Source organism: Triticum urartu, chromosome 4A (assembly GCF_056163025.1).
Source record: "Triticum urartu cultivar PI428250 chromosome 4A, HENAU_Tu73, whole genome shotgun sequence".
Taxonomy (NCBI): domain Eukaryota; kingdom Viridiplantae; phylum Streptophyta; class Magnoliopsida; order Poales; family Poaceae; genus Triticum; species Triticum urartu.
Genome location: NC_141876.1, coordinates 565,258,802 through 565,280,203, shown reverse-complemented (window position 1 = coordinate 565,280,203; position 21,402 = coordinate 565,258,802). Strand labels below are relative to the sequence as shown.

General features: G+C 44.6%; 1 pseudogene across 1 annotated transcript; it reads right to left on the bottom strand.

Moving 5' to 3' along the window:
* Window positions 1-17,031: 17,031 nt before the first annotated feature.
* LOC125552797 (uncharacterized) lies at window positions 17,032-20,996 on the bottom strand (annotated as a pseudogene). The gene is made up of 5 exons (XR_015601618.1): window positions 20,398-20,996; window positions 19,431-20,287; window positions 17,755-19,329; window positions 17,535-17,687; window positions 17,032-17,449 (listed from the first exon to the last, which is right to left on the bottom strand). The product of XR_015601618.1 is annotated as an uncharacterized LOC125552797 (transcript).
* Between the last annotated feature and the right edge of the window lie 406 nt (window positions 20,997-21,402).

The following is a 21,402-nucleotide window of genomic DNA, read 5'->3' as shown; positions in this document are numbered from 1 at the left end:
AATTATCCATTTTGTGTGCCTGGATCGTTCATGGAATGACAGGAGGTGCTCGATATCTTCCGTGCTAACCGGGTTATTCTCAGGTCGAGTGTTTATTCATTCGCCATCGCATGAGAAAATGGGCGGTAATAGGGATGCCCAGTCCCAAACTGCAAAATACAAAAAGAGTTCATCTCTTAAATAATCAAACAAAAACTCCCAATGGAGTCAAAACCTTTACTTTTACCGCTATGACGCCCCCGATTCAATCGTACACTAATTATACACGCAAACGTGTACGATCAAGATCAGGGACTCACGGGAAGATATCACAACACAACTCTACAAATAAAATAAGTCATACAAGCATCATATTACAAGCCAGGGGCCTCGAGGGCTCGAATACAAGAGCTCGATCATAGACGAGTCAGCGAAAGCAACAATATCTGAGTACAGACATAAGTTAAACAAGTTTGCCTTAAGAAGGCTAGCACAAACTGGGATACAGATCGAAAGAGGCACAGGCCTCCTGCCTGGGATCCTCCTAAACTACTCCTGGTCGTCGTCAACGGGTAGCACGTAGTAGTAGGCACCTCCGGTGTAGTAGGAGTCGTCGTCGAAGGTGGCGTCTGGCTCCTGGGCTCCAACATCTGGTTGCGACAACCAGGTAGAAGGGATAGGGGGAAAAGAGGGAGAAAGCAACCGTGAGTACTCATCCAAAGTACTCGCAAGCAAGCAGCTATACTACATATGTATGCATTGGTATCAACTGGAATAAGGCTATTATATGTGGACTGAACTGCAGAAAGCCGGGATAAGGGGGGATAGCTAGTCCTTTCGAAGACTATGCTTCTGGCAGCCTCCGTCTTGCAGCATGTAGAAGAGAGTAGACTAAAGTCCTCCAAGTAACATCGCATAGCATAATCCTACCCGGCGATCCTCTCCTCGTCGCCCTGTTAGAGAGCAATCACCGGTTGTATCTGGCACTTGGAAGGGTGTGTTTTATTAAGTATCCGGTTCTAGTTGTCATAAGGTCAAGGTACAACTCCAAGTCGTCCTGTTACCGAAGATAACGGCTATTCGAATAGATTAACTTCCCTGCAGGGGTGCACCACATATCCCAACACGCTCGATCCCATTTGGCTGGACACACTTTCCTGGGTCATGCCCGGCCTCGGAAGATCAACACGTCGCAGCCCTACCTAGGCACAACAGAGAGGTCAGCACGCCGGTCTAAATCCTATGGTGCAGGGGTCTGGGCCCATCGCCCATTGCACACCTGCACGTTGCGTACGCGGCCGGAAGCAGAACTAGCCCCCTTAATACAAGAGCAGGCTTACGGTCCAATCCGGCGCGCGCCACTCAGTCGCTGACGTCACGAAGGCTTCGGCTGATACCACGACGTCGAGTGCCCATAACTGTCCTCGCATAGATGGTTAGTGCGTATAGGCCAGTGGCCAGACTCAGATCAAATACCAAGATCTCGTTAAGCGTGTTATTTTGAAATAACCGCGAACGCCGACCAGGGCCAGGCCCACCTCTCTCCTAGGTGGTCTCAACCTACCCTGTCGCTTTGCCACAAAGATCCACACAGAGGGCCGTTGGGACAAAGGTCCTTTCAGCCCCCAATCCGTGAATCACTCGCGGGTGCTCCACAAGCCGACCCGTCTTTAGTCACCACATGTATCCTGTATAAAGTATATAGTATATACCCGTGATCACCTCCAGAGTGATCACGGCCCGATAATATAGCATGGCAGACGGAGAAGAATGTATGGCCACTGATGATAAACTAGCATCCTATACTAAGCATTAGGATTGCAGGTAAAGGTATCAACAGTAGTGGCAAGGACAGGCTATGCACCAGAATAGGATTAACGGAAAGCAGTAACATGTTACACTACTCTAATGCAAGCAGTAGGGAGAAGAGTAGGCGATATCTGGTGATCAAAGGGGGGGCTTGCCTGGTTGCTCTGGCAAGAGAGAAGGGTCGTCAACTCCGTAGTCATACTGGGTAGCAGCGGCGTCGGTCTCGGTGTCTAGCGGAAGAAGAGGGGGGGAAGAAACAATGAATACAATGCAAACAGATGCATAACGATGCATGACAAGACAAGTAACGGTGCTAGGGGTGCCCTAACGCGGTATGAGGTGATACCGGTGAAGGGGGGAAACATCCGGGAAGGTATCCCCGGTGTTTCGCGTTTTCGGGCAGAGGAGCCGGAGGGGAAAAGTTACGAGTTCGATAGGTTAGGGAGGTGTGGCGGGCGAACGGGTTGCGTATCCGGAATCGTCTCGTTGTTCTGAGCAACTTTCATGTACAAAGTATTTTCATCCGAGTTACGGATTAAAAGATATGATTTTCTAAAGATTTAAATCATTTTCTGATTTTAATTATATATTTAATTCCAACGTTATCCAAAACAGTGTGTGATGACGTAGGCATGACATCAGAGTGATGTCAGCAGGTCAACTGGTCGGTTGGCCAGTCAAACCAGACAGGTGGATCCAGTGGGACCCACATGTCATTGTCAAGGGCCTTAACAGAGTTTTAAAACTAACTAAAATGGGTTAATTAGTGGGTGGCCCAGCAGTCAGTGTCTAATTAGGTTTTAGTTAATTAACTTAATTAATTAGTAGTTTATATATTTGTTTTTATTTGTTTTATGGCATGGGGCCCGCATGTCAGTGGCAGTAGCTGCCACGTCAGCGAAGTTGACTTGGTCAACGTGGCCAGTTGGGGCCCCCGGGCCCATAGGCAGCGACCCAGGGGTGGGGCCCGCCTAGCCACGTCGGCGAACGGTGCCGGAGCGACTCCGGCGACCCAACAGAGGCGGCCCCTCGCCGGAGTTGGCCGGAATCGCGCTACGGGGCACCAAATCGGGCGCGGCCAGGCTCTCTGGAACGGCCTCTTCGCGCCGCGTCCGATGGAGGGGAGCACGACGGCGGGGGTGGCCGGAATGGTCGCCGGCGACGAGTGCGGCGGGCTTCTGTTCGGGCGCGGACGAAGACAGCGACGCAGCGCGCTTCGGGGCGAGCGGGAAGGCTAGGGTGGAGCTGCGCGACGCGCTGAGCACAAAGGGCTCGGCCCCGTGACCATTTGGTCACCGGAAGGGCGCCGGCGACGCGCGCAGGCGGCGCGTAGTCGAGAGCTCGAGGAGAGTGGAGCTGGGGCGAGCTAGCGAAGAAATGGAGAGGTTGGGGAGGATCTACACGGCATGAGGAGCGTAACCGACACGAGCCCGTGACCATTTGGTCACCGGAGACTCGTCGGCGACGGGGTCCGCGGCGGAGCGCTCGGGTGCTTCGGCGGCAGCTAGCTAGGGCGTGCGAGGGAGCTAACGGAGATGGGCGGGAGATGGGGAGCTCACCGTGCGGCACGCAAGATGGCCCTTGGGAGTTTAGTAGCCGGAGAGTCGACGGCGCTCGTCGGAGATGTGTCGGGGATCCGAGGAAGAAGACGAGGTTGGGGCAGCGTTCGATGGTGCTCGGCGTCATGCGTCTTGACGTGGAGGCGGAGCGAGCGGACGCGTCGGAAGGGCTTGGAGGTCGCGGTGGCCGCGAGTACTACGGCAGCGAGGCCATGGCGGCGCTCGGTTGCGGTGGGGAACGAGGGGGCGAGGTGCGGTGGCTCTGGAGGGGAGTGGGAGGCGCAAGAACTGAGGCGAGCGTGAGAGTGAGTGGGAGAAGAGACCGAGGGGGCGCGGCGTGGCGACCTTATCCCCTCGTCGTCGCCGGCGAGAGGGTGCGGCGGGGACGCGCCCCTGTTCCGACCCGGGTCGGGGGAACGGGGAAGGGAGGCGGCAGGGGGAGGCAGGCCGGTTCGGCCGGATGGGCCAGGTATGTTAGCTGGGCCAGATGGCCCAGGGGCGTTTGGGGGGTTTTCCTTTCTCTTTCTTTCTTTCTTTTCTTTATTTTTTCTTTTCTGTTTTATTTCATTTTAAAGTATTTAGTCTTTTACTAAAAATGTGTTTTCTGCACCATAATTACCTTTGTAATATTTGGCGTCCACCGAACATTTTTGTTTCAATTTTGAAAACTTGTATTGCTTGCTTGATTTTGAATTTGAATTTTATTCGGTTTCGAACTAACGCAAGATTAGCATTAGTAATCGAAGTGACGTGGCGTCATTAGCAGAGAATTACTGTAGCTTAATTATCCGGGCGTCACAACCGCTTGGGAACCGCCACTAGCGTGCTTAGCATGGAAGATGTTGATAACTGATGGTCGTGAAGTGAATAAGAAGGGTGCATGTCTCAAAATATCATTTATCTCTATTTTAAAAACCGAGCTCTGGCACCTTTGCAAATCACTGCTTCCCTCTGCGAAGGGACTTTCCGTTTACTTTTATGTTGTGCCATCACCTTCTAAAAAAAGCGCCAGAAACTGAGTAGAGCACAACTGTCATGATTTATGCAATGTGTGTAGCTAATGTTGGGTGCATCATGACTGGAACTTTTCTACCATGAATTACAATGTTTAATCGCTGCTTGAACTTTGGAGGTGCTCTGCATTTATGTTTTTCGGTCTTAGAAAGGGCTGGCGAGATACCATTATTGTCATATTATATCATGGTTTTTTGGACAACATGTTGCCGTTTGAGATATATTATTATTGATCGCTAGCTGATTATGTCATTGATATGAGTCATTCTAATCTTTAAGAGTTCTTGTCGACATGGTTAGTTATAATGTTGGCTGAAAACCTGGGTGTTGTTTAAGCTTATTTATGAAAACAAGAGCAAAAGAGTTTGTAAAAGTTTTTCTTTATCACTTTCAGTTTATCAACTGAATTGCTTGAGGACAAGCAAAGGTTTAAGCTTGGGGGAGTTGATACGTCTCCAACGTATCTAATTTTTCTCACATGTTTCCTCTTGTTTTGGACTCCAATTTGCATGATTTGAATGAAACTACCCCGTACTGACGATGTTTTCAGCAGAACTACCACTGTGTTGTTTTTGTGCAGAAATAAAAGTTCTTGGAATGGAATGAAACTTTGTGAGGATTTTTTTTATATCAATAATAAGAATTTCTGGAGCCAAGACCCACCAGAGAGGGGGCCTGGGTGGGCACAACCCACCAAGGCGCGCCCCCTCTCCTGGCGCACCCAGGTGGGTTGTACCCACCTAGTGGCCCCGCTGACGACCCCCTGATATTATAAATTCACATATTTCCAGGAAAAAATCACGGAAAAAGATTTATCGCGATCCACGAGACGGAGCCGCCGCCAAGCCCTGTTCTTCCTCGGGAGACCAGATCTGGAGTCCGTTTGGGGCTCCAGAGAGGGGGATCTTCGTTCTTCGTCATCACCAACCCTTCTCCATCGCCAATTCCATCATGCTCCCCACTGGGAGTGAGTAATTCCTTTGTAGGATCGCTGGTCGGTGAGGAGTTGGATGAGATTCATCATGTAATCGAGTTAGTTTTGTTAGGGCTTGATCCCTAGTATCCACTATGTTCTTAGATTGATGTTGTTATGACTTTGCTATGCTTAATGCTTGTCACTTTGGGCCCGAGTGCCATGATTTCAGATCTTAACCATTTATGAATTCATCATTATATCCATGTTTTAGATCCGATCTTACAAGTTATAGTCACCTACTACGGTTATGATCCGGCAACCCCGGAGTGAAAACAACCGGGCTCACTCCCGGTGATGACCGTAGTTTGAGGAGTTCATGTATTCACTATCTGTTAATGCTTTGTTCCGGTTCTCTACTAAAAGGAGGCCTTAATATCCCTTAGTTTCCAATATGGACCCCGCTGCCACAGGAGGGTAGGACAAAACATGTCATGCAAGTTCTTTTAATAAAGCACGTATGACTATTTACGGAATACATGCCTACATTATATCGATGAACTGGAGCTAGTGCCGTATCGCCCAAGGTTATAACTGTCTCATGATGAATATCATCCAAAAAGTCATCGATCCAATGCCTACGAACTTTTCATTATTGTTATTGCTAAGTTACCGCTGCTATCAGAACTATTACACTTGCTACAAAATTATTGCTATCATTATTACTGTTACTATTGCTGCTGTCACAACTATCAAAACTATCAAACTACTTTGCTACTGATCACTTTGCTGTAGATAATTAATCTCTGGGTGTGGTTGAATTGACAACTCGGGTGCTAATACCTTCAAATATTCTTTGGCTCCCCTTGTGTCGAATCTATAAATTTGTGTTGAATACTCTACCCTCGAAAACAGTTGCGATCCCCTATACTTGTGGATTATCAGACCACGCCACCCTAGTCGACGTAGTTGCCACTGCTGTGGACCAGGACTCAACCAAAGCGACGTGGGATGCTCGGCGCCTCAGCCTTGGGAGGGCCGCATGTTGACGCCTCACGGTTGGTTGGAGGAGACCTGCACCATGCTACCAACTGCCGGCCCTGATCCACACACATGGAGGATAAAGGGAAGTCGGGCTTGCGGAGTGTTGAAATATACTACCCGCCTCTCTCCATCAGTTCAGAATTTTGGATGAGTTGGCTAGAGAATGAAATCAATATGGTATCCAAGCCAGGAGGTCTTGAGTTCAAGGCCCTACCAATGTAGTAGTAAAAAAATATTCCGCGGCGGCGGTCACTGCCAATGAAAGGGTTGTAGTCGTGCCGTGACGGCCATAACCTTAGCGACGTCGGCGATGGATAATGGCGACCAAAAATCAAGACGGCGTTCGTGCCAGCAGCGGCCAGAATCCTAGAGGACGGGCCAGGGTGCCCAGCCACCGTGGTGTTGTCTGCCCGACACGGCCAGTAGTCGTCGCAGATGAACAACATGCTCTTGGAGCGATTGGATGTCTGAAAGTCCTAGATGTCAGTTCAAAGGTCCTACACCTTGCCGGCCCAGTCGTCCTTGCCAGGGGAGGCGTCAGCGGTCTAGTACCCGAAGGACGAGACGGGAGAGTTGAAGTCGTGACATGGACAACCTAGAGTGAGGCGGCACACTGCCAGAGGGGAAGTTGGCGGAGTAGACAGCCACACAGCTCCGGCATGGAGCACCTGCAGAGACTTCATGGATGAATGTTGAGTTGTATCATGACTCACACTTGTAAGTTATGTGAGCTACCTGTTGCCACTGCTAGATTTAATTTCACGCCATGTACTAAGCCTCATCCCTGCATGTAGGGATTGAGCGATCCTCTCTCTTGTATATGTATAGCCTATGGCACATGGAATAGACACTACTGCAGGATGCTGCTAACGCGACACTGCGATCAGAGACCCTTCGAGAAATTGTGTGCAATGCAATAATCGCAAATGATGGTGTATGAAAACCGTCAAAAATGTATAAAACATTTGCGATGACGGATGCATCAAACATGGTTTAGATTTTAGTTGCGTCTGTGATGAAGGGCATACGGTTTAGTTCAATTAACTGTTTGCGATGAGAAGGAACAAAAGAAACGGGCAACCATATGAAGGCGTGTGCGATACACATCATATGGTTCACTCGGATGAACTGTTTGTGATTAGGCAACACAAAAGAAACGGGCAGCCAGATGAAGGTGTGCGCGATATACAGCATACGGTTCATTCGGATGAACTGTTTGTGATTAGGCAACATAAAATAAACGGTCAGCCAGATCAAGGTGTGTGCGATATACGCATGCGGTTCACTCGGCCCTTGTCGTCAGTGTGTGACCTCTGTGGCAACCGTTCGCTCCCCAGGCGCCTCTTCGTGTACTGTGACAACCGTCCATCGACTCTTCGCCTTTCCCTCTCGATTTGGAACTGCTGCCGCACACTAGCTCTTCCTCCCTCCTCCATTTGCCTTCACCCTTCCTTCTGCCATTGTTCGATCGTCTTCTCCATGGACGGAACAGGCCGGAAACAACCCCGTTATTCTTGCCCCGATCTGAATGATGACGCGGTGGAGGAACTCATTGATCGGTGCGATGTCATCACCTCGGCTAGCATGGCAGGTTCGTTCAAGACCATTCTCGACTCAACTAATAACATCATTACAAGGAACCCAAGGGTCCAGTAACGGTTTGATCTCCCCTATCTTCTTCGCCATGACCCTGCTGACTAGCGCGGGGACGAGGGAAGCCTCGCCTTGTGTAAGTTGATGTCGCTTGATAATGATACAGATGCTGTTAAGATGCCATCGCTTGAGGGCAAAGCTTGGGCAGGCGCAAATGGAGATTGGGTTGTTTATATTGGGTACAACTACGAGTGGAAACTTGTGAATGTGTACACTCGTCATCGGGTTCCACTTCCAAAAATCTCAGACGACTGCCGAGAGGTTGAGTACACCGGTATTCTATGTGAGTTCAAATACGATCATGCTGACTGTCGTCTACGGAAGATAGCAATTTGTCGAGTTCCCAACCGCTCTTGGGATTACACGAACTATGAAGTTGTTGCTTGCTACCTCTTGAGCACTGCGTTGGATTTCCCTGAAGAGGAAAGGATGATGCAGCAAAGTAGCGTAAGTATTTCCCTCAGTTTTTGAGAACCAAGGTATCAATCCAGTAGGAGGCTATGAGCGAGTCCCTCGTACCTGCACAAAGCAAATAGCTCCTCGCAACCAACGCTATAAGGGGTTGTCAATCCCTTCACGGTCACTTACGAGAGTGAGATCTGATAGATATGATAAGATAATATTTTTGGTATTTTTGTGATAAAGGTGCAAAGTAAAATAAAAGCAAAGGAAATAAATAAGTATTGGAAGATTAATATGATGAAGATAGACCCGGGGCCATAGGTTTCACTAGTGGCTTCTCTCAAGAGCATAGGTATTTTGCGGTGGGTGAACGAACTACTGTTGAGCGATTAACAGAACTGAGCATAGTTATGACAATATCTAGGTATGATCATGTATATAGGCATCACGTCCGAGACAAATAGACCGACTCCTGCCTGCATCTACTACTATTACTCCACTCATCGACCGCTATCCAGCATGCATCTAGAGTATTAAGTTAATGAAAACAGAGTAACGCCTTAAGCAAGATGACATGATGTAGAGGGATAAACTCATGCAATATGATGAAACCCCCATCTTGTTATCCTCGATGGCAACAATACAATATGTGCCTTGCTGCCCCTACTGTCACTGGGAAAGGACACCGCAAGATTGAACCCAAAGCTAAGCGCTTCTCCCATTGCAAGAAAGATCAATCTACTAGGCCAAACCAAACTGATAATTCGAAGAGACTTGCAAAGATAACCAATCATACATAAAAGAATTCAGAGAAGATTCAAATATTGTTCATAGATAGACTTGATCATAAACCCACAATTCATCGGTCTCAACAAACACACCGCAAAAAGAAGATTATATCGAATAGATCTCCACAAGAGAGGGGGAGAACATTGTATTGAGATCCAAAAAGAGAGAATAAGCCATCTGGCTAATAACTATGGACGCGTAGGTCTGAGGTAAACTACTCACACTTCATCTGAGGGGCTATGGTGTTGATGTAGAAGCCCTCCATGATGGATACCCCCTCCGGTGGAGCTCCGAAACATGCCCCAAGATGGGATCTCATGGATACAGAAAGTTGCGGCGGTGGAATTAGGGTTTTGGCTCCGTATCTGATCGTTTGGGGTACGTAGGTATATATAGGAGGAATGAGTACGTCGGTGGAGCAACAGGGGGCCCACGAGGGTGGAGGGCGCGCTTGGGGGGGTAGGCGCACCCCCTACCTCGTGGCCTCCTCCTTTGTTTCTTGACGTAGGGACCGAGTCTCCTGGATCATGTTCGGTGAGAAAATCACGTTTCCGAAGGTTTCATTCCGTTCGGACTCCGTGTGATATTCCTTTTCTTCGAAACCCTAAAATAGGCAAAAACAACAATTCTAGGCTGGGCCTCCGGTTAATAGGTTAGTCCCAAAAATAATATAAAAGTGGATAATAAAGCCCAATAATGTCCAAAACAGTAGATAATATAGCATGGAGCAATCAGAAATTATAGATACGTTTGAGACGTATCAAGCATCCCTAAGCTTAATTCCCGCTTGTCCTCGAGTTGGTAAACTATAAAAACAGAATTTTTGATGCGGAGTGCTACTTGGCATAATTTTAATGTAATTCTTCTGAATTGTGGTATGAATATTCAGATCCGAAAGATTCAAGATAAAAGTTCATATTGACATAAAAATAATAATACTTCAAGCATACTAACTAAGCAATTATGTCTTCTCAAAATAACATGGCCAAAGAAAGTTCATCCCTACAAAATCATATAGTTTAGTCATGCTTCATTTTCGTCACACAAGAATGCTCTAATCATGCACAACCCGATGACAAGCCAAGCAATTGTTTCATACTTTAGTGATCTCAAACCTATAAACTTTCACGCAATATATGAGCGCGAGCCATGGATATAGCACTATGGGTGGAAATAGAATATGATGATGGGGGTTTTGTGGAGAATACAAAAAGGAGAAAGTCTCACATCAACAAGGCTAATCAATGGGCTATGGAGATGCCCATCGATTGATGTTAATGCGAGGAGTAGGAATTGCCATGCAACGGATGCACTAGAGCTATGAATGTATGAAAGCGCAACAAAAGAAACTAAGTGGGTGTGCATCCAACTTGCTTGCTCACGAAGACCTAGGGCACTTGAGGAGGCCCATTGTTGGAATATACAAGCCAAGTTCTATAATGAAAATTCCCACTAGTATATGAAAGTGACAAAACAAAAGACTCTCTATCATGAAGATTATGGTGCTACTTTGAAGCACAAGTGTGGCAAAGGATAGTAGCATTGTCCCTTTTTTATTGGCCTTTCTTTTATTGGCCTTTCTCTTTTTTCTTTTTTTGGGGGGGGGGGGGGGGGTACAATGCTCTATTAATGATTATCATCACACTTCTATTTATTTACAACTCAATGATTACAACTCGATACTAGAACAAAAGATGACTCTATATGAATGCCTCCGGCGGTGTACCGGGATATGCAATGAATCAAGAGTGACATGTATGAAAATTATGAATGGTGGCTTTGCCACAAATACTATGTCAACTACATGATCATGCTAAGCAATATGACAATGATGAATATGTCATGATAAAAGGAATGGTGGAAAGTCGCATGGCAATATATCTCGGAATGGCTATGGAAATGCCATAATAGGTAGGTATGGTGGATGTTTTCAGGAAGATATAAGGAGGTTTATGTATGAAAGAGCGTATCATATCACGGGGTTTGGATGCACCGGCAAAGTTTTCACCAACTCTCAATGTGAGAAAGGGCAATGCACGGTACCGAAGAGGCTAGCAATGATGGAAGGGTGAGAGTGCGTATAATCCATGGACTCAACATTAGTCATAAAGAACTCACATACTTATTGCAAAAATCTACAAGTCATCAAAAACCAAGCACTAAGCGCATGCTCCTAGGGGGATAGATTGGTAGGAAAAGACCATCGCTCATCCCCGACCGCCACTCATAAGGAGGACAATCAAATAACACCTCATGTTTCAAATTTGTTACATAACGTTTACCATACGTGCATGCTACGGGACTTGCAAACTTAAACTCAAGCATATATCAAATTCACAACTACTCAACTAGCACGACTTTGATATTATTACTTCCATATCTCAAAACAATCATCAAGCATCAAACTTCTCTTAGTATTCAAAACACTCATAAGAAAAAATTTACTAATCTTGAATACCTAGCATGTTAGGATTATTTAAGCAAATTACCATGCTATTTAAGACTCTCAAAATAATCTAAGTGAAGCATGAGAGATCAATAGTTTCTATAAAACAAATCCACCACCGTGCTCTTAAAGATATAAGTGAAGTACTAGAGCAAAACTATATTACTCAAAATGATATAAGTGAAGCACATAGAGTATTATAACAAATTGCAAATCATGTATGGCTCTCTCAAAAGGTGTGTACAGCAAGGATGATTGTGGTAAACTAGCAAATAAAGACACAAATCATACAAGACGCTCCAAGCAAAACACATATCATGTGGTGAATAAAAATATAGCTCCAAGTAAAGTTACCGATAGAAGTAGACAAAAAGAGGGGATGCCTTCCGGGGCATCCCCAAGCTTTGGCTTTTAGGTGTCCTTATATTATCTTGGGGGTGCCATGGGCATCCCCAAGCTTAGGCGCTTGCCACTCCTTGTTCCATAATCCATCAAATTTTACCCAAAACTTGAAAACTTCACAACACAAAACTCAAAGTAGAAAATCTCGTGAGCTCCGTTAGCGAAAGAAAACAAAAGACCACTTCAAGGTACTGTAATGAACTCATTATTTATTTATATTGGTGTTAAACCTACTGTATTCCAACTTCTCTATGGTTTATAAACTATTTTACTAGCCATAGATTCATCAAAATAAGCAAACAACACACACAAAACAGAATCTGTCAAAAACAGAACAGTCTGTAGTAATCGGTAGCTAGCGCAAGATCTGGAACCCCAAAAATTCTAAAATAAATTTATGGACGTGAGGAATTTATTTATTAATCATATGCAAAAAGAATTAACTAAATATCACTTTCCAAATAAAAATTTCAGCAGTTCTCGTGAGCGCTAAAGTTTCTGTTTTTTACAGCAAGATATTAAGACTTTCCCCAAGTCTTCCCAACGGTTCTACTTGGCACAAACACTAATTAAACACAAAAAACACAACCAAAAAAGAGGCTAGGTAAATTATTTATTACTAAACAGGAGAAAAAAGCAAGGAATAAAAATAAAATTGGGTTGCCTCCCAACAAGCGCTATCGTTTAACGCCCCTAGCTAGGCATAAAAAGCAAGGATAGATCTAGGTATTGCCATCTTTGGTATGCAATCCATAAGTGGCTCTCATAATAGATTCATAAGGTAATTTAATTTTATTTCTAGGAAAGTGTTCCATGCCTTTCCTTAACGGAAAATGGAATCTAATATTTCCTTCCTTCATATCAATAATTGCACCAATCGTTCTAAGGAAAGGTCTCCCAAGAATAATAGGACATGAAGGATTGCAATCTATGTCAAGAACGATAAAATCTACGGGCACATAATTCCTATTTGCAACAATAAGAACATCATTAATTCTTCCCATAGGTTTCTTAATAGTGAAATCCACAAGGTGCAAGTTTAGAGAGCAATCATCAAAATCACGGAAACCTAACAAATCACACAAAGTCTTTGGAATCGTGGAAACACTAGCACCCAAATCACATAAAGCATAGAACTCATGATATTTAATCTTAATTTTAATAGTTGGTTCCCACTCATCATAAAGTTTTCTAGGGATAGAAACTTCCAACTCAAGTATCTCTTCATAAGATTGCATCAAGGCATCAACGATATGTTTAGTGAACGCTTTATTTTGACTATAAGCGTGAGGAAAATTTAGCACGGATTGTAACAAGGAAATACAATCAATCAAAGAGCAATTTTAATAATTAAATTCCTTGAAATCCAAAATAGTGGGTTTAGCAACATCTAGGGTTTTAATTTCTTCAATCCCACTTTCATCAATTTTAGCATCAAGATCTAAAAACTCCGAATTCTTGGAACGCCTTCTAGGTAAAGGTGGATCATATTCAGTCCCATCATTATTAAGATTCATATTGCAAAACAAAGATTTAATAGGGGACACATCAATAACTTTTAGATCTTCATCTTTATTTTCATAAAAATCCAGTTTAGCGGCCATCCTATTAACTAAGGTAGCCTGCTTATCCAAAATTTCAGCAGTCAATTTCTCAAGACAAGCAATTTGGGATCTTAAACCATCAAATTCTTTAGACATGTCATCGAGCTCTTTATTAATAAAACTCATAAAACTTTTCTGTTCCTTAAGCTCGTTTCTGAAGAAATTATTATGCTCAAATTGCGAAACCATAAAACTCCTGACATTGCTTTGATCTCTTCTAACCTTTTAAGGTGAAGATAACCAAATCTAGGTAGAGCCATTGAGACAAACAAGCAAGCTATCCAACACACAAGCAAACAAAAAGCAAGCGGGCAAAAAGAGGCAAATAGACAAAGAGAGGGAGGATAGAGAGAGAGGGCGACTAAAACGGCAAGGGTGAAGCGGGGAGAGGAAAACGAGAGGCAAATGGCAAATAATGTAATGCGGGAGATAAGGATTGTGATGGGTACTTGGTATGTTTGACTTTTGCGTAGACTCCCTAGCAACGGCGCCAGAAATTCTTCTTGCTACCTCTTGAGCACTGCGTTCGATTTCCCCGAAGAGGAAAGGATGATGCAGCAAAGTAGCGTAAGTATTTCCCTCGGTTTTTGAGAACCAAGGTATCGATCCAGTAGGAGGCTACGCGCGAGTCCCTCGTACCTGCACAAAGCAAATAGCTCCTCGCAACCAACGCGATAAGGGGTTGTCAATTCCTTCACGGTCACTTATGAGAGTGAGATCTGATAGATATGATAAGATAATATTTTTGGTATTTTTATGATAAAGGTGCAAAGTAAAATAAAAGCAAAGTAAAAAATCAAAGGAAATAACTAAGTATTGGAAGATTAATATGATGAAGATAGACCCGGGGGCCATAGGTTTCACTAGTGGCTTCTCTCAAGAGCATAGGTATTTTACGGTGGGTGAACGAATTACTGTTGAGCAATTGACAGAATTGAGCATAGTTATGAGAATATCTAGGTATGATCATGTATATAGGCATCACGTCCGAGACAAGTAGACCGACTCCTGCCTGCATCTACTACTATTACTCCACTCATCGACCGCTATCCAACATGCATCTAGAGTATTAAGTTAATGAAAACAGAGTAACGCCTTAAGCAAGATGACATGATGTAGAGGGATAAACTCATGCAATATGATTAAAACCCCATCTTGTTATCCTCCATGGCAACAATACAATACGTGCCTTGCTGCCCCTACGGTCACTGGGAAAGGACACCACAAGATTGAACCCAAAGCTAAGCACTTCTCCCATTGCAAGAAAGATCAGTCTAGTAGGCCAAACCAAACTGATAATTTGAAGAGACTTGCAAAGATAACCAATCATATATAAAAGAATTCAGAGAAGATTCAAATATTGTTCATAGATAGACTTGATCATAAACCCACAATTCATCAGTCTCAACAAACACACCGCAAAAAGAAGATTACATCGAATAGATCTCCACAAGAGAGGGGGAGAACATTGTATTGAGATCCAAAAAGAGAGAAGAAGCCATCTAGCTAATAACTATGGACCCGTAGGTCTGAGGTAAACTACTCACACTTCATCGGAGGGGCTATGGTGTTGATGTAGAAGCCCTCCGTGATGGATACCCCCTCCGCCGGAGCTCCAGAACAGGCCCCAAGATGGGATCTCGTGGATACAGAAAGTTGCGGCGGTGGAATTAGGGTTTTGGCTCCGTATCTGGTCGTTTGGGGATACGTAGGTGTATATAGGAGGAAGGAGTACATCGGTGGAGCAACAGGGGGCCCACGAGGGTGGAGGGCGCGCCTGGGGGGGTAGGCGCGCCCCCTACCTCATGGCCTCCTCCTTTGTTTCTTGACATAGGGTCCAAGTCTCCTGGATCATGTTCGGTGAGAAAATCACGTCCGCGAAGGTTTCATTCCGTTTGGACTCTGTTTGATATTCCTTTTCTTCAAAACCCTAAAATAGGCAAAAATAGCAATTCTGGGTTGGGCCTCCGGTTAATAGGTTAGTCCCAAAAATAATATAAAAGTGGATAATAAAGCCCAATAATGTCCAAAACAGTAGATAATATAGCATGGAGCAATCAAAAATTATAGATACGTTGGAGACGTATCATTGCTATCTTCGACAAGCTTGTTGCCGTCCTTACTTCCACGCCTCGATGGATATTGCTCAAAAATCAATTTTTGTACACGGATGAGTACTGTGATGCAATTCAATACGAGGGTCTTGTGTTTGCTGCCACCACTCGTGGCACTGTTTTTGCATGGAATCCTGATGCTTTCGGTACGTTTGTCTTTCACCGTAATTATAATTGTTTCATCCACATGCATGCGGGTTAGCTAGTTTCCCTTTACTAATTAACCTTCTTGTGTTTCCAAGGTCCTGTGAACATTCCACCACCTATACTTGAAAATTTTTACGAGCATGGGGACGAGCAGGACCCATATACTCAGTGGCGCCTGGCAACTTATTCCGATAGATCACCTCTTCTTGTCTGTATACATGGCACTGTTGATGTTACTAAGGAAGCAAGTGTTGTCTCGCATGGTCGCACTCTCCGGGCCTATTCCAACATCCGTTGTGGCGTATACGGGATGGATACTAGTGTACTAGCGCCAACACCTTCTCCCTGGTTCAGTATTGAAAGTCTTGGAGGAAACTCGCTCTTCCTTGGACAAAACCATCCAATGATGGTGGAAGGCGATCTAGCTGTTATTGACACAATGTTACTACCATTTATCAGAAGAAACTGTATCTATACCTCAGACATTAACATGCTTCCCTACCGTCCCAATATGGGTCCTCACATAGGCCGCTTCAGCCTCGATGATCAGTCCTGCGTTGGTCTCGAGATTGACAGTAGCTGGCCCTTCCTAGAGAATCACCTCTGGTTCAAAGCAAGCGTTTCCAACGCCGACGAGTGGTTGAGCTGAAGTTCATTTCTTTGCTTTGTTATTTGTTGTGTGAGAAAAACTTTACTAGAAGAGACAATTGCTTATTTACCATTGACAAGCTCGGTCATTGCTCATTTGCCATCGAACAAACTAACGTTGCTTTTGTACCGCTTACAAGCTTGTTTCGTTGCTAATTTGCCATCAGTCGTTTACTTGGTGTTAACCACTTCTGTTAAAGTAAGCAAAATGGCGATTTTGCCCTCAATGGCAAATGAGCAACCTTACCTATTGCTCCTTTTAACCATGCTGAACCACTTCTGTTCAAATTATCATAACATATTGAGATTACATATTTCTGTAAAAAAAAATGGCAACACCTTGCTTGTAATTATAGATCAAACAATTTATGAGAACAATATAGTATTTTTATCATAACACATAACAAGGATAAAAGGTAGCACCTTGCTGGAGCTAGCTTGCATGAGAATAACATATATTAAGATAACATATTTCTCTATAAAAAATTTGGCAGCACCTTGCTTGTAATTTCAGGATCAAACAGTTATAAGCATGACAATAATATATTTGCATCATAACACATAATGAGGATAGTAAACAGGAGAAATAGACATGGTACTCATAGTCCAGTACAAGAAACTGAAGTGCACAAAAGAGACCAATGTCCAGTACAAGAAATTGAAATGCACAAAAGAGACCAATGTCCAGTGCAAGAAAACAAGTCCACAAATGTCATAGAAAGAAACAAGTTCAGACTTTTAGTTTTTTCTTGCTACGAGTGGCCATCCCAGGGCTGTTTGGTTGCCTTTTCTTGCTCCGAGTGGCCATTGCGGGGCTGTCCGCTGCAGCTGGGATCACCTTTGCCTTCGACTTGCCCTTGCGCCGCTTTGGTGTTGACGCAATTTCCATTGAGGTGCTCTCAATTTGGTTCGAACCGGTTTTGGACCTAAATTAACAATTCATGTATAAGTAGATGATATGATTGTGAAAGAGAAGCACAATATAATCATGAAAACTAAGGTGTCATTTACCTCACAGATTTAGATGATGTTGACTTCACCACATCTACTTCACTTGGGTTGGTAGTTGAACATGGAAGGGGCAGCGTTGATTGGGTACCTTCGATTGCTTGAATATTAGCGTCACCACTCCTTGCTGCAACTTTGTATTTATTTCTTTTTTTCCTACATGACCAAAAGAACATTAGCATTGTTATATGCATGATAATTGTTAACAAAATTACACTCTTACCTTCTTTCTTTTGCCACATCAGCATACGCTTCTTTTGCATCTGGAACAGCATTTTTGCAACCTTGCCATCTATGACCATAGTCTTTGCAAATTGGGCACTGATGATGTCCTTTTCTTCTCTTGCTCTTGCTATGCTCAGCACCACTCTTGTGCCTCTCTACTTTTGGCTTCCCAGGAGCCCTTTGAAGGATTGGAGGGTGCAAAAAGAATTCATGGGTTTTCTTTGGCCATTGAGATGCATCAGTAAGCCCCGGCATTACAGGAGTATATGCTGCTGCGAACTTGGCAACACTATAGTAATCATCAACAAAGCCTTCTATAGTGACCCCTCTAATTCCGGTGATGAAGGAAATGGCATGCTTTCAAAGCTTCCCTGATACTTGGAATTCTCTACATGTGCATGTCCTCATGTCCAGATCCACAACATGTCGCTTGCCATCTTCACCACCCTCACTCACCTCTGCTTTCATGTGGTCAATCCTCTCATACTCTATGTCCAACCCTCTACTCTTTGCATTCAACTCCTTCATAACACTAGGTAGTATACGATGGCCTTCCAATTTTTTGGCAATCCTCCTTCTCTTCTCCATCTTGACTAATATCTTCCTTCTAATTTTGTCCACCAACTGAAACAACATCATGCCCTTGTGCTTGTTAATCCAGTTGTTGAAGCACTCGGCCAGATTGTTTGTCACATAATCCACCTTTGAGGAAGTGGAAAATTTGCTCCTGGACCAAAGCCTACTATGGTATCTTGTCAAGTACTCTATTGCTTTAGGTTTTTTCTCATGTATGGCTGCCATGTGGGCTTTGAAAGTTTTTGGAGTCCATGAATAAGCTGCTGGCCACATATGGTCATCAAATACTTTACCATGAATTTTTTTCTTAAAGTTGACAACCAAGTGGCGCATGCATTCCCTATGTTCAGCATACTTATACACCTCTTCAATTGCACTATCAATCCCTTTCCCTGCATGCGAATAGATTGCAAGTCCAGGTGGACAACCAATAGCTTGATGAAGCTTCTCCATGAACCAATCCCAACTTTCTGTTGTTTTTGAGTCAATAATTGCATAAGCAACAGGGTACAACCAATTGTGCCCATCAACAGCACAAGCAGTTGCTAGCTGACCTCTATACTTCCCAGTCAAATGAGTACTATCAATTGCCAAGTATGGTCGGCAACCGGCCAAAAACCCATCACACAAAGGCTTGAATGCAACAAACATCCTCACAAACCTTTTTTTCCTTTATACTCCATGTGATCAATGGCCACTATGCTTCCAGGAGATCTCTTTTCAACTTCAGCTTTCCAAGCATATAACTTGTCAAATGAATCATCCCAATTTCCAAACAACCTCATCGATGCTAGCTCTCTTCCACGGTAAACTTTGTCATAACGGATCCAAATCTTGTACTTGTCATGCAACCTCCTTCGTAGCTCCATTGATGTCACACTAGGATCTTCTTTTACCCAATCAATTACCTTGGAACATATCCAAGACTTTGAAGCAGCCTTCGGGTTATCACTTTTTCTTGTGTTGTGACAATTATGTTCTTCATCATGGATTTTCACTTACAAATACAAATCATATAACAATAAGTACTAAATACTAATTCACTTTGAAGTTAGACATCAATTCAAGTAACATAACATATATTGAAGTATCATATACATACCTCCATAGTGACACTGTCATCAATTGTACCGGCATGTATTCTCCATTTGCATCCTTTTTGTGCACATTTAGCTCTGAATCGAGTAGGTTCAGATTTTTCAATTTTGTACTCAAATTCACGCTTAATAGAGTATTGAGCAATTGCCAATCTAAACACTTCAATATTCGGGTATATAGTGCCCACAGCCATGGGTGGGTCTTCCATGTTATGCGCTACATCCGGAGGAGCATCATCCGGTGTAGCATCTTCTGCAATCCACTCCTCATCATCACTGCTGTCCTCAACACCGTCCACATCAACTACAACATTATCAACCTCATCCTCACTACTATCGGAATCCGAGCAAGCACTACCAATTGAGTACTGGTCTTCCTCATCAACACCTACATGTTCATATTCCTCGTGTGGATTCGCTAGATATGTATCCGTAGGTTCTTCAGTTTCTTCACTGACATTACTTGGCTGACTAGGCAGTGCTAGAGAAGGTGTTTCATGTGAAGGAGTACATGGCATATCAGCATTTAACTCATCCCTTTTTTCATGTTCATTTAAAACTTTAACTGCTACTTTGCCATGTCTAACTTGCTTAAAACACTCAAACATTGTCATCAACTCTTCATCATTTGCAACAGGTTTGTATTTCTCACTAACACTATCAAACCATTCTACAATGATAGTTTCATCATCAGACCACACAACCCAAGAGTATTGTGCAGAAATAGCATCTAGAAACCCCTTCATAGTAGTGATAGCATGCAAATCAATGCTCCAACTGAAGGAAAAACCTCCGCTGAAGTTACGGCGACTGCTACATATCCTAACTTCTAGCACACATGTTGATGTCTGGTCCATCCTGCGGACGCAACCATGACAATCATAAACCAATTTGTCTAAAGATTAGGCGCAATGTGCAACTAAATATCATGAGAGAACATATCACGAACACATGAGACAATGAACTACCTTACTGCAGGAATTCGTCGCGGGGATTGAGCAGATGTTGAAGAAGCAACATCCTCACCAGCTGGAATAGGAGGTCCATCGGCTGTAGGGGCGCCTGCTGCTGGGGATGAGGCAGAAGTAGACAGTGCAGGGGCGGCGGTGGCTGGAGCAGCATCTGCAGGGCCGGCGGCTGGAGAAGCACCTGTAGGGGCACCGGCAGCTGGATCCGCAGCTGCAGGGCCAGCAGCTCCGAGATCCGGTGCTGCAGGGCCAGTGGCCGCAAGATCCCCAGCTTCAGGGCCGGCGGCAGAGGGAGCAGCGGTTGGAGGGCCGGCTGCGGAGGGAGCAGCATCTGGAGGGCCGCCGGTGGCGGGAGCGGCAGATGGAGGGTCAGCTGTGGCTGAAGCAGCAGCTGGAGGACCACCAGCGGGAGCAGCAGCTGGAGGGCAGGGGGCGGAAGGGTCAGTGGATGGAGAGACGACCACGAGAGGAGGACCTCCGGCCAGCGGGAACAGATGCGGGAGGGGTGGCGGCGGCGGCGGTTCCGCCATGGCCACGCCGCGGCCAGGCTAGGGTTGGAATCGGGGGAGTTGTGCGGGGTGAGTATTGCGGGAGGAAAGAAAAGATTTTTACCACATGTTTTTTCCCTTTTTTACAAGAAAATAAGAGGGTGATAGATGAGGGTAGTACTGGTATTTTCAGATAAACTGACAGGGGTTAGTCAATCTAACGGCGGATGTATAATGGCAGAGTAACGGCGATGGCAAATTGGCAATGAAACGAGCTTGTAAGCGGTACAAGAGCAAAGTTGGTTTGTTCGATGGCAAATAAGCAATAGCCGAGGTTGTCTATGGTAAATAAGCAATTTTCTCTTACTAGAATGTTTTGTAAGAAATGATCTATAATCCAACATGTATCCTCGTTGTCGTTGTGGGTTGATGACTTATTGTATGTAATCGATGGTACATTTGCATATGCGTCCATCAACTCATGCCTGCTAGTGGTGTCCATATGAACAGTGCTAGT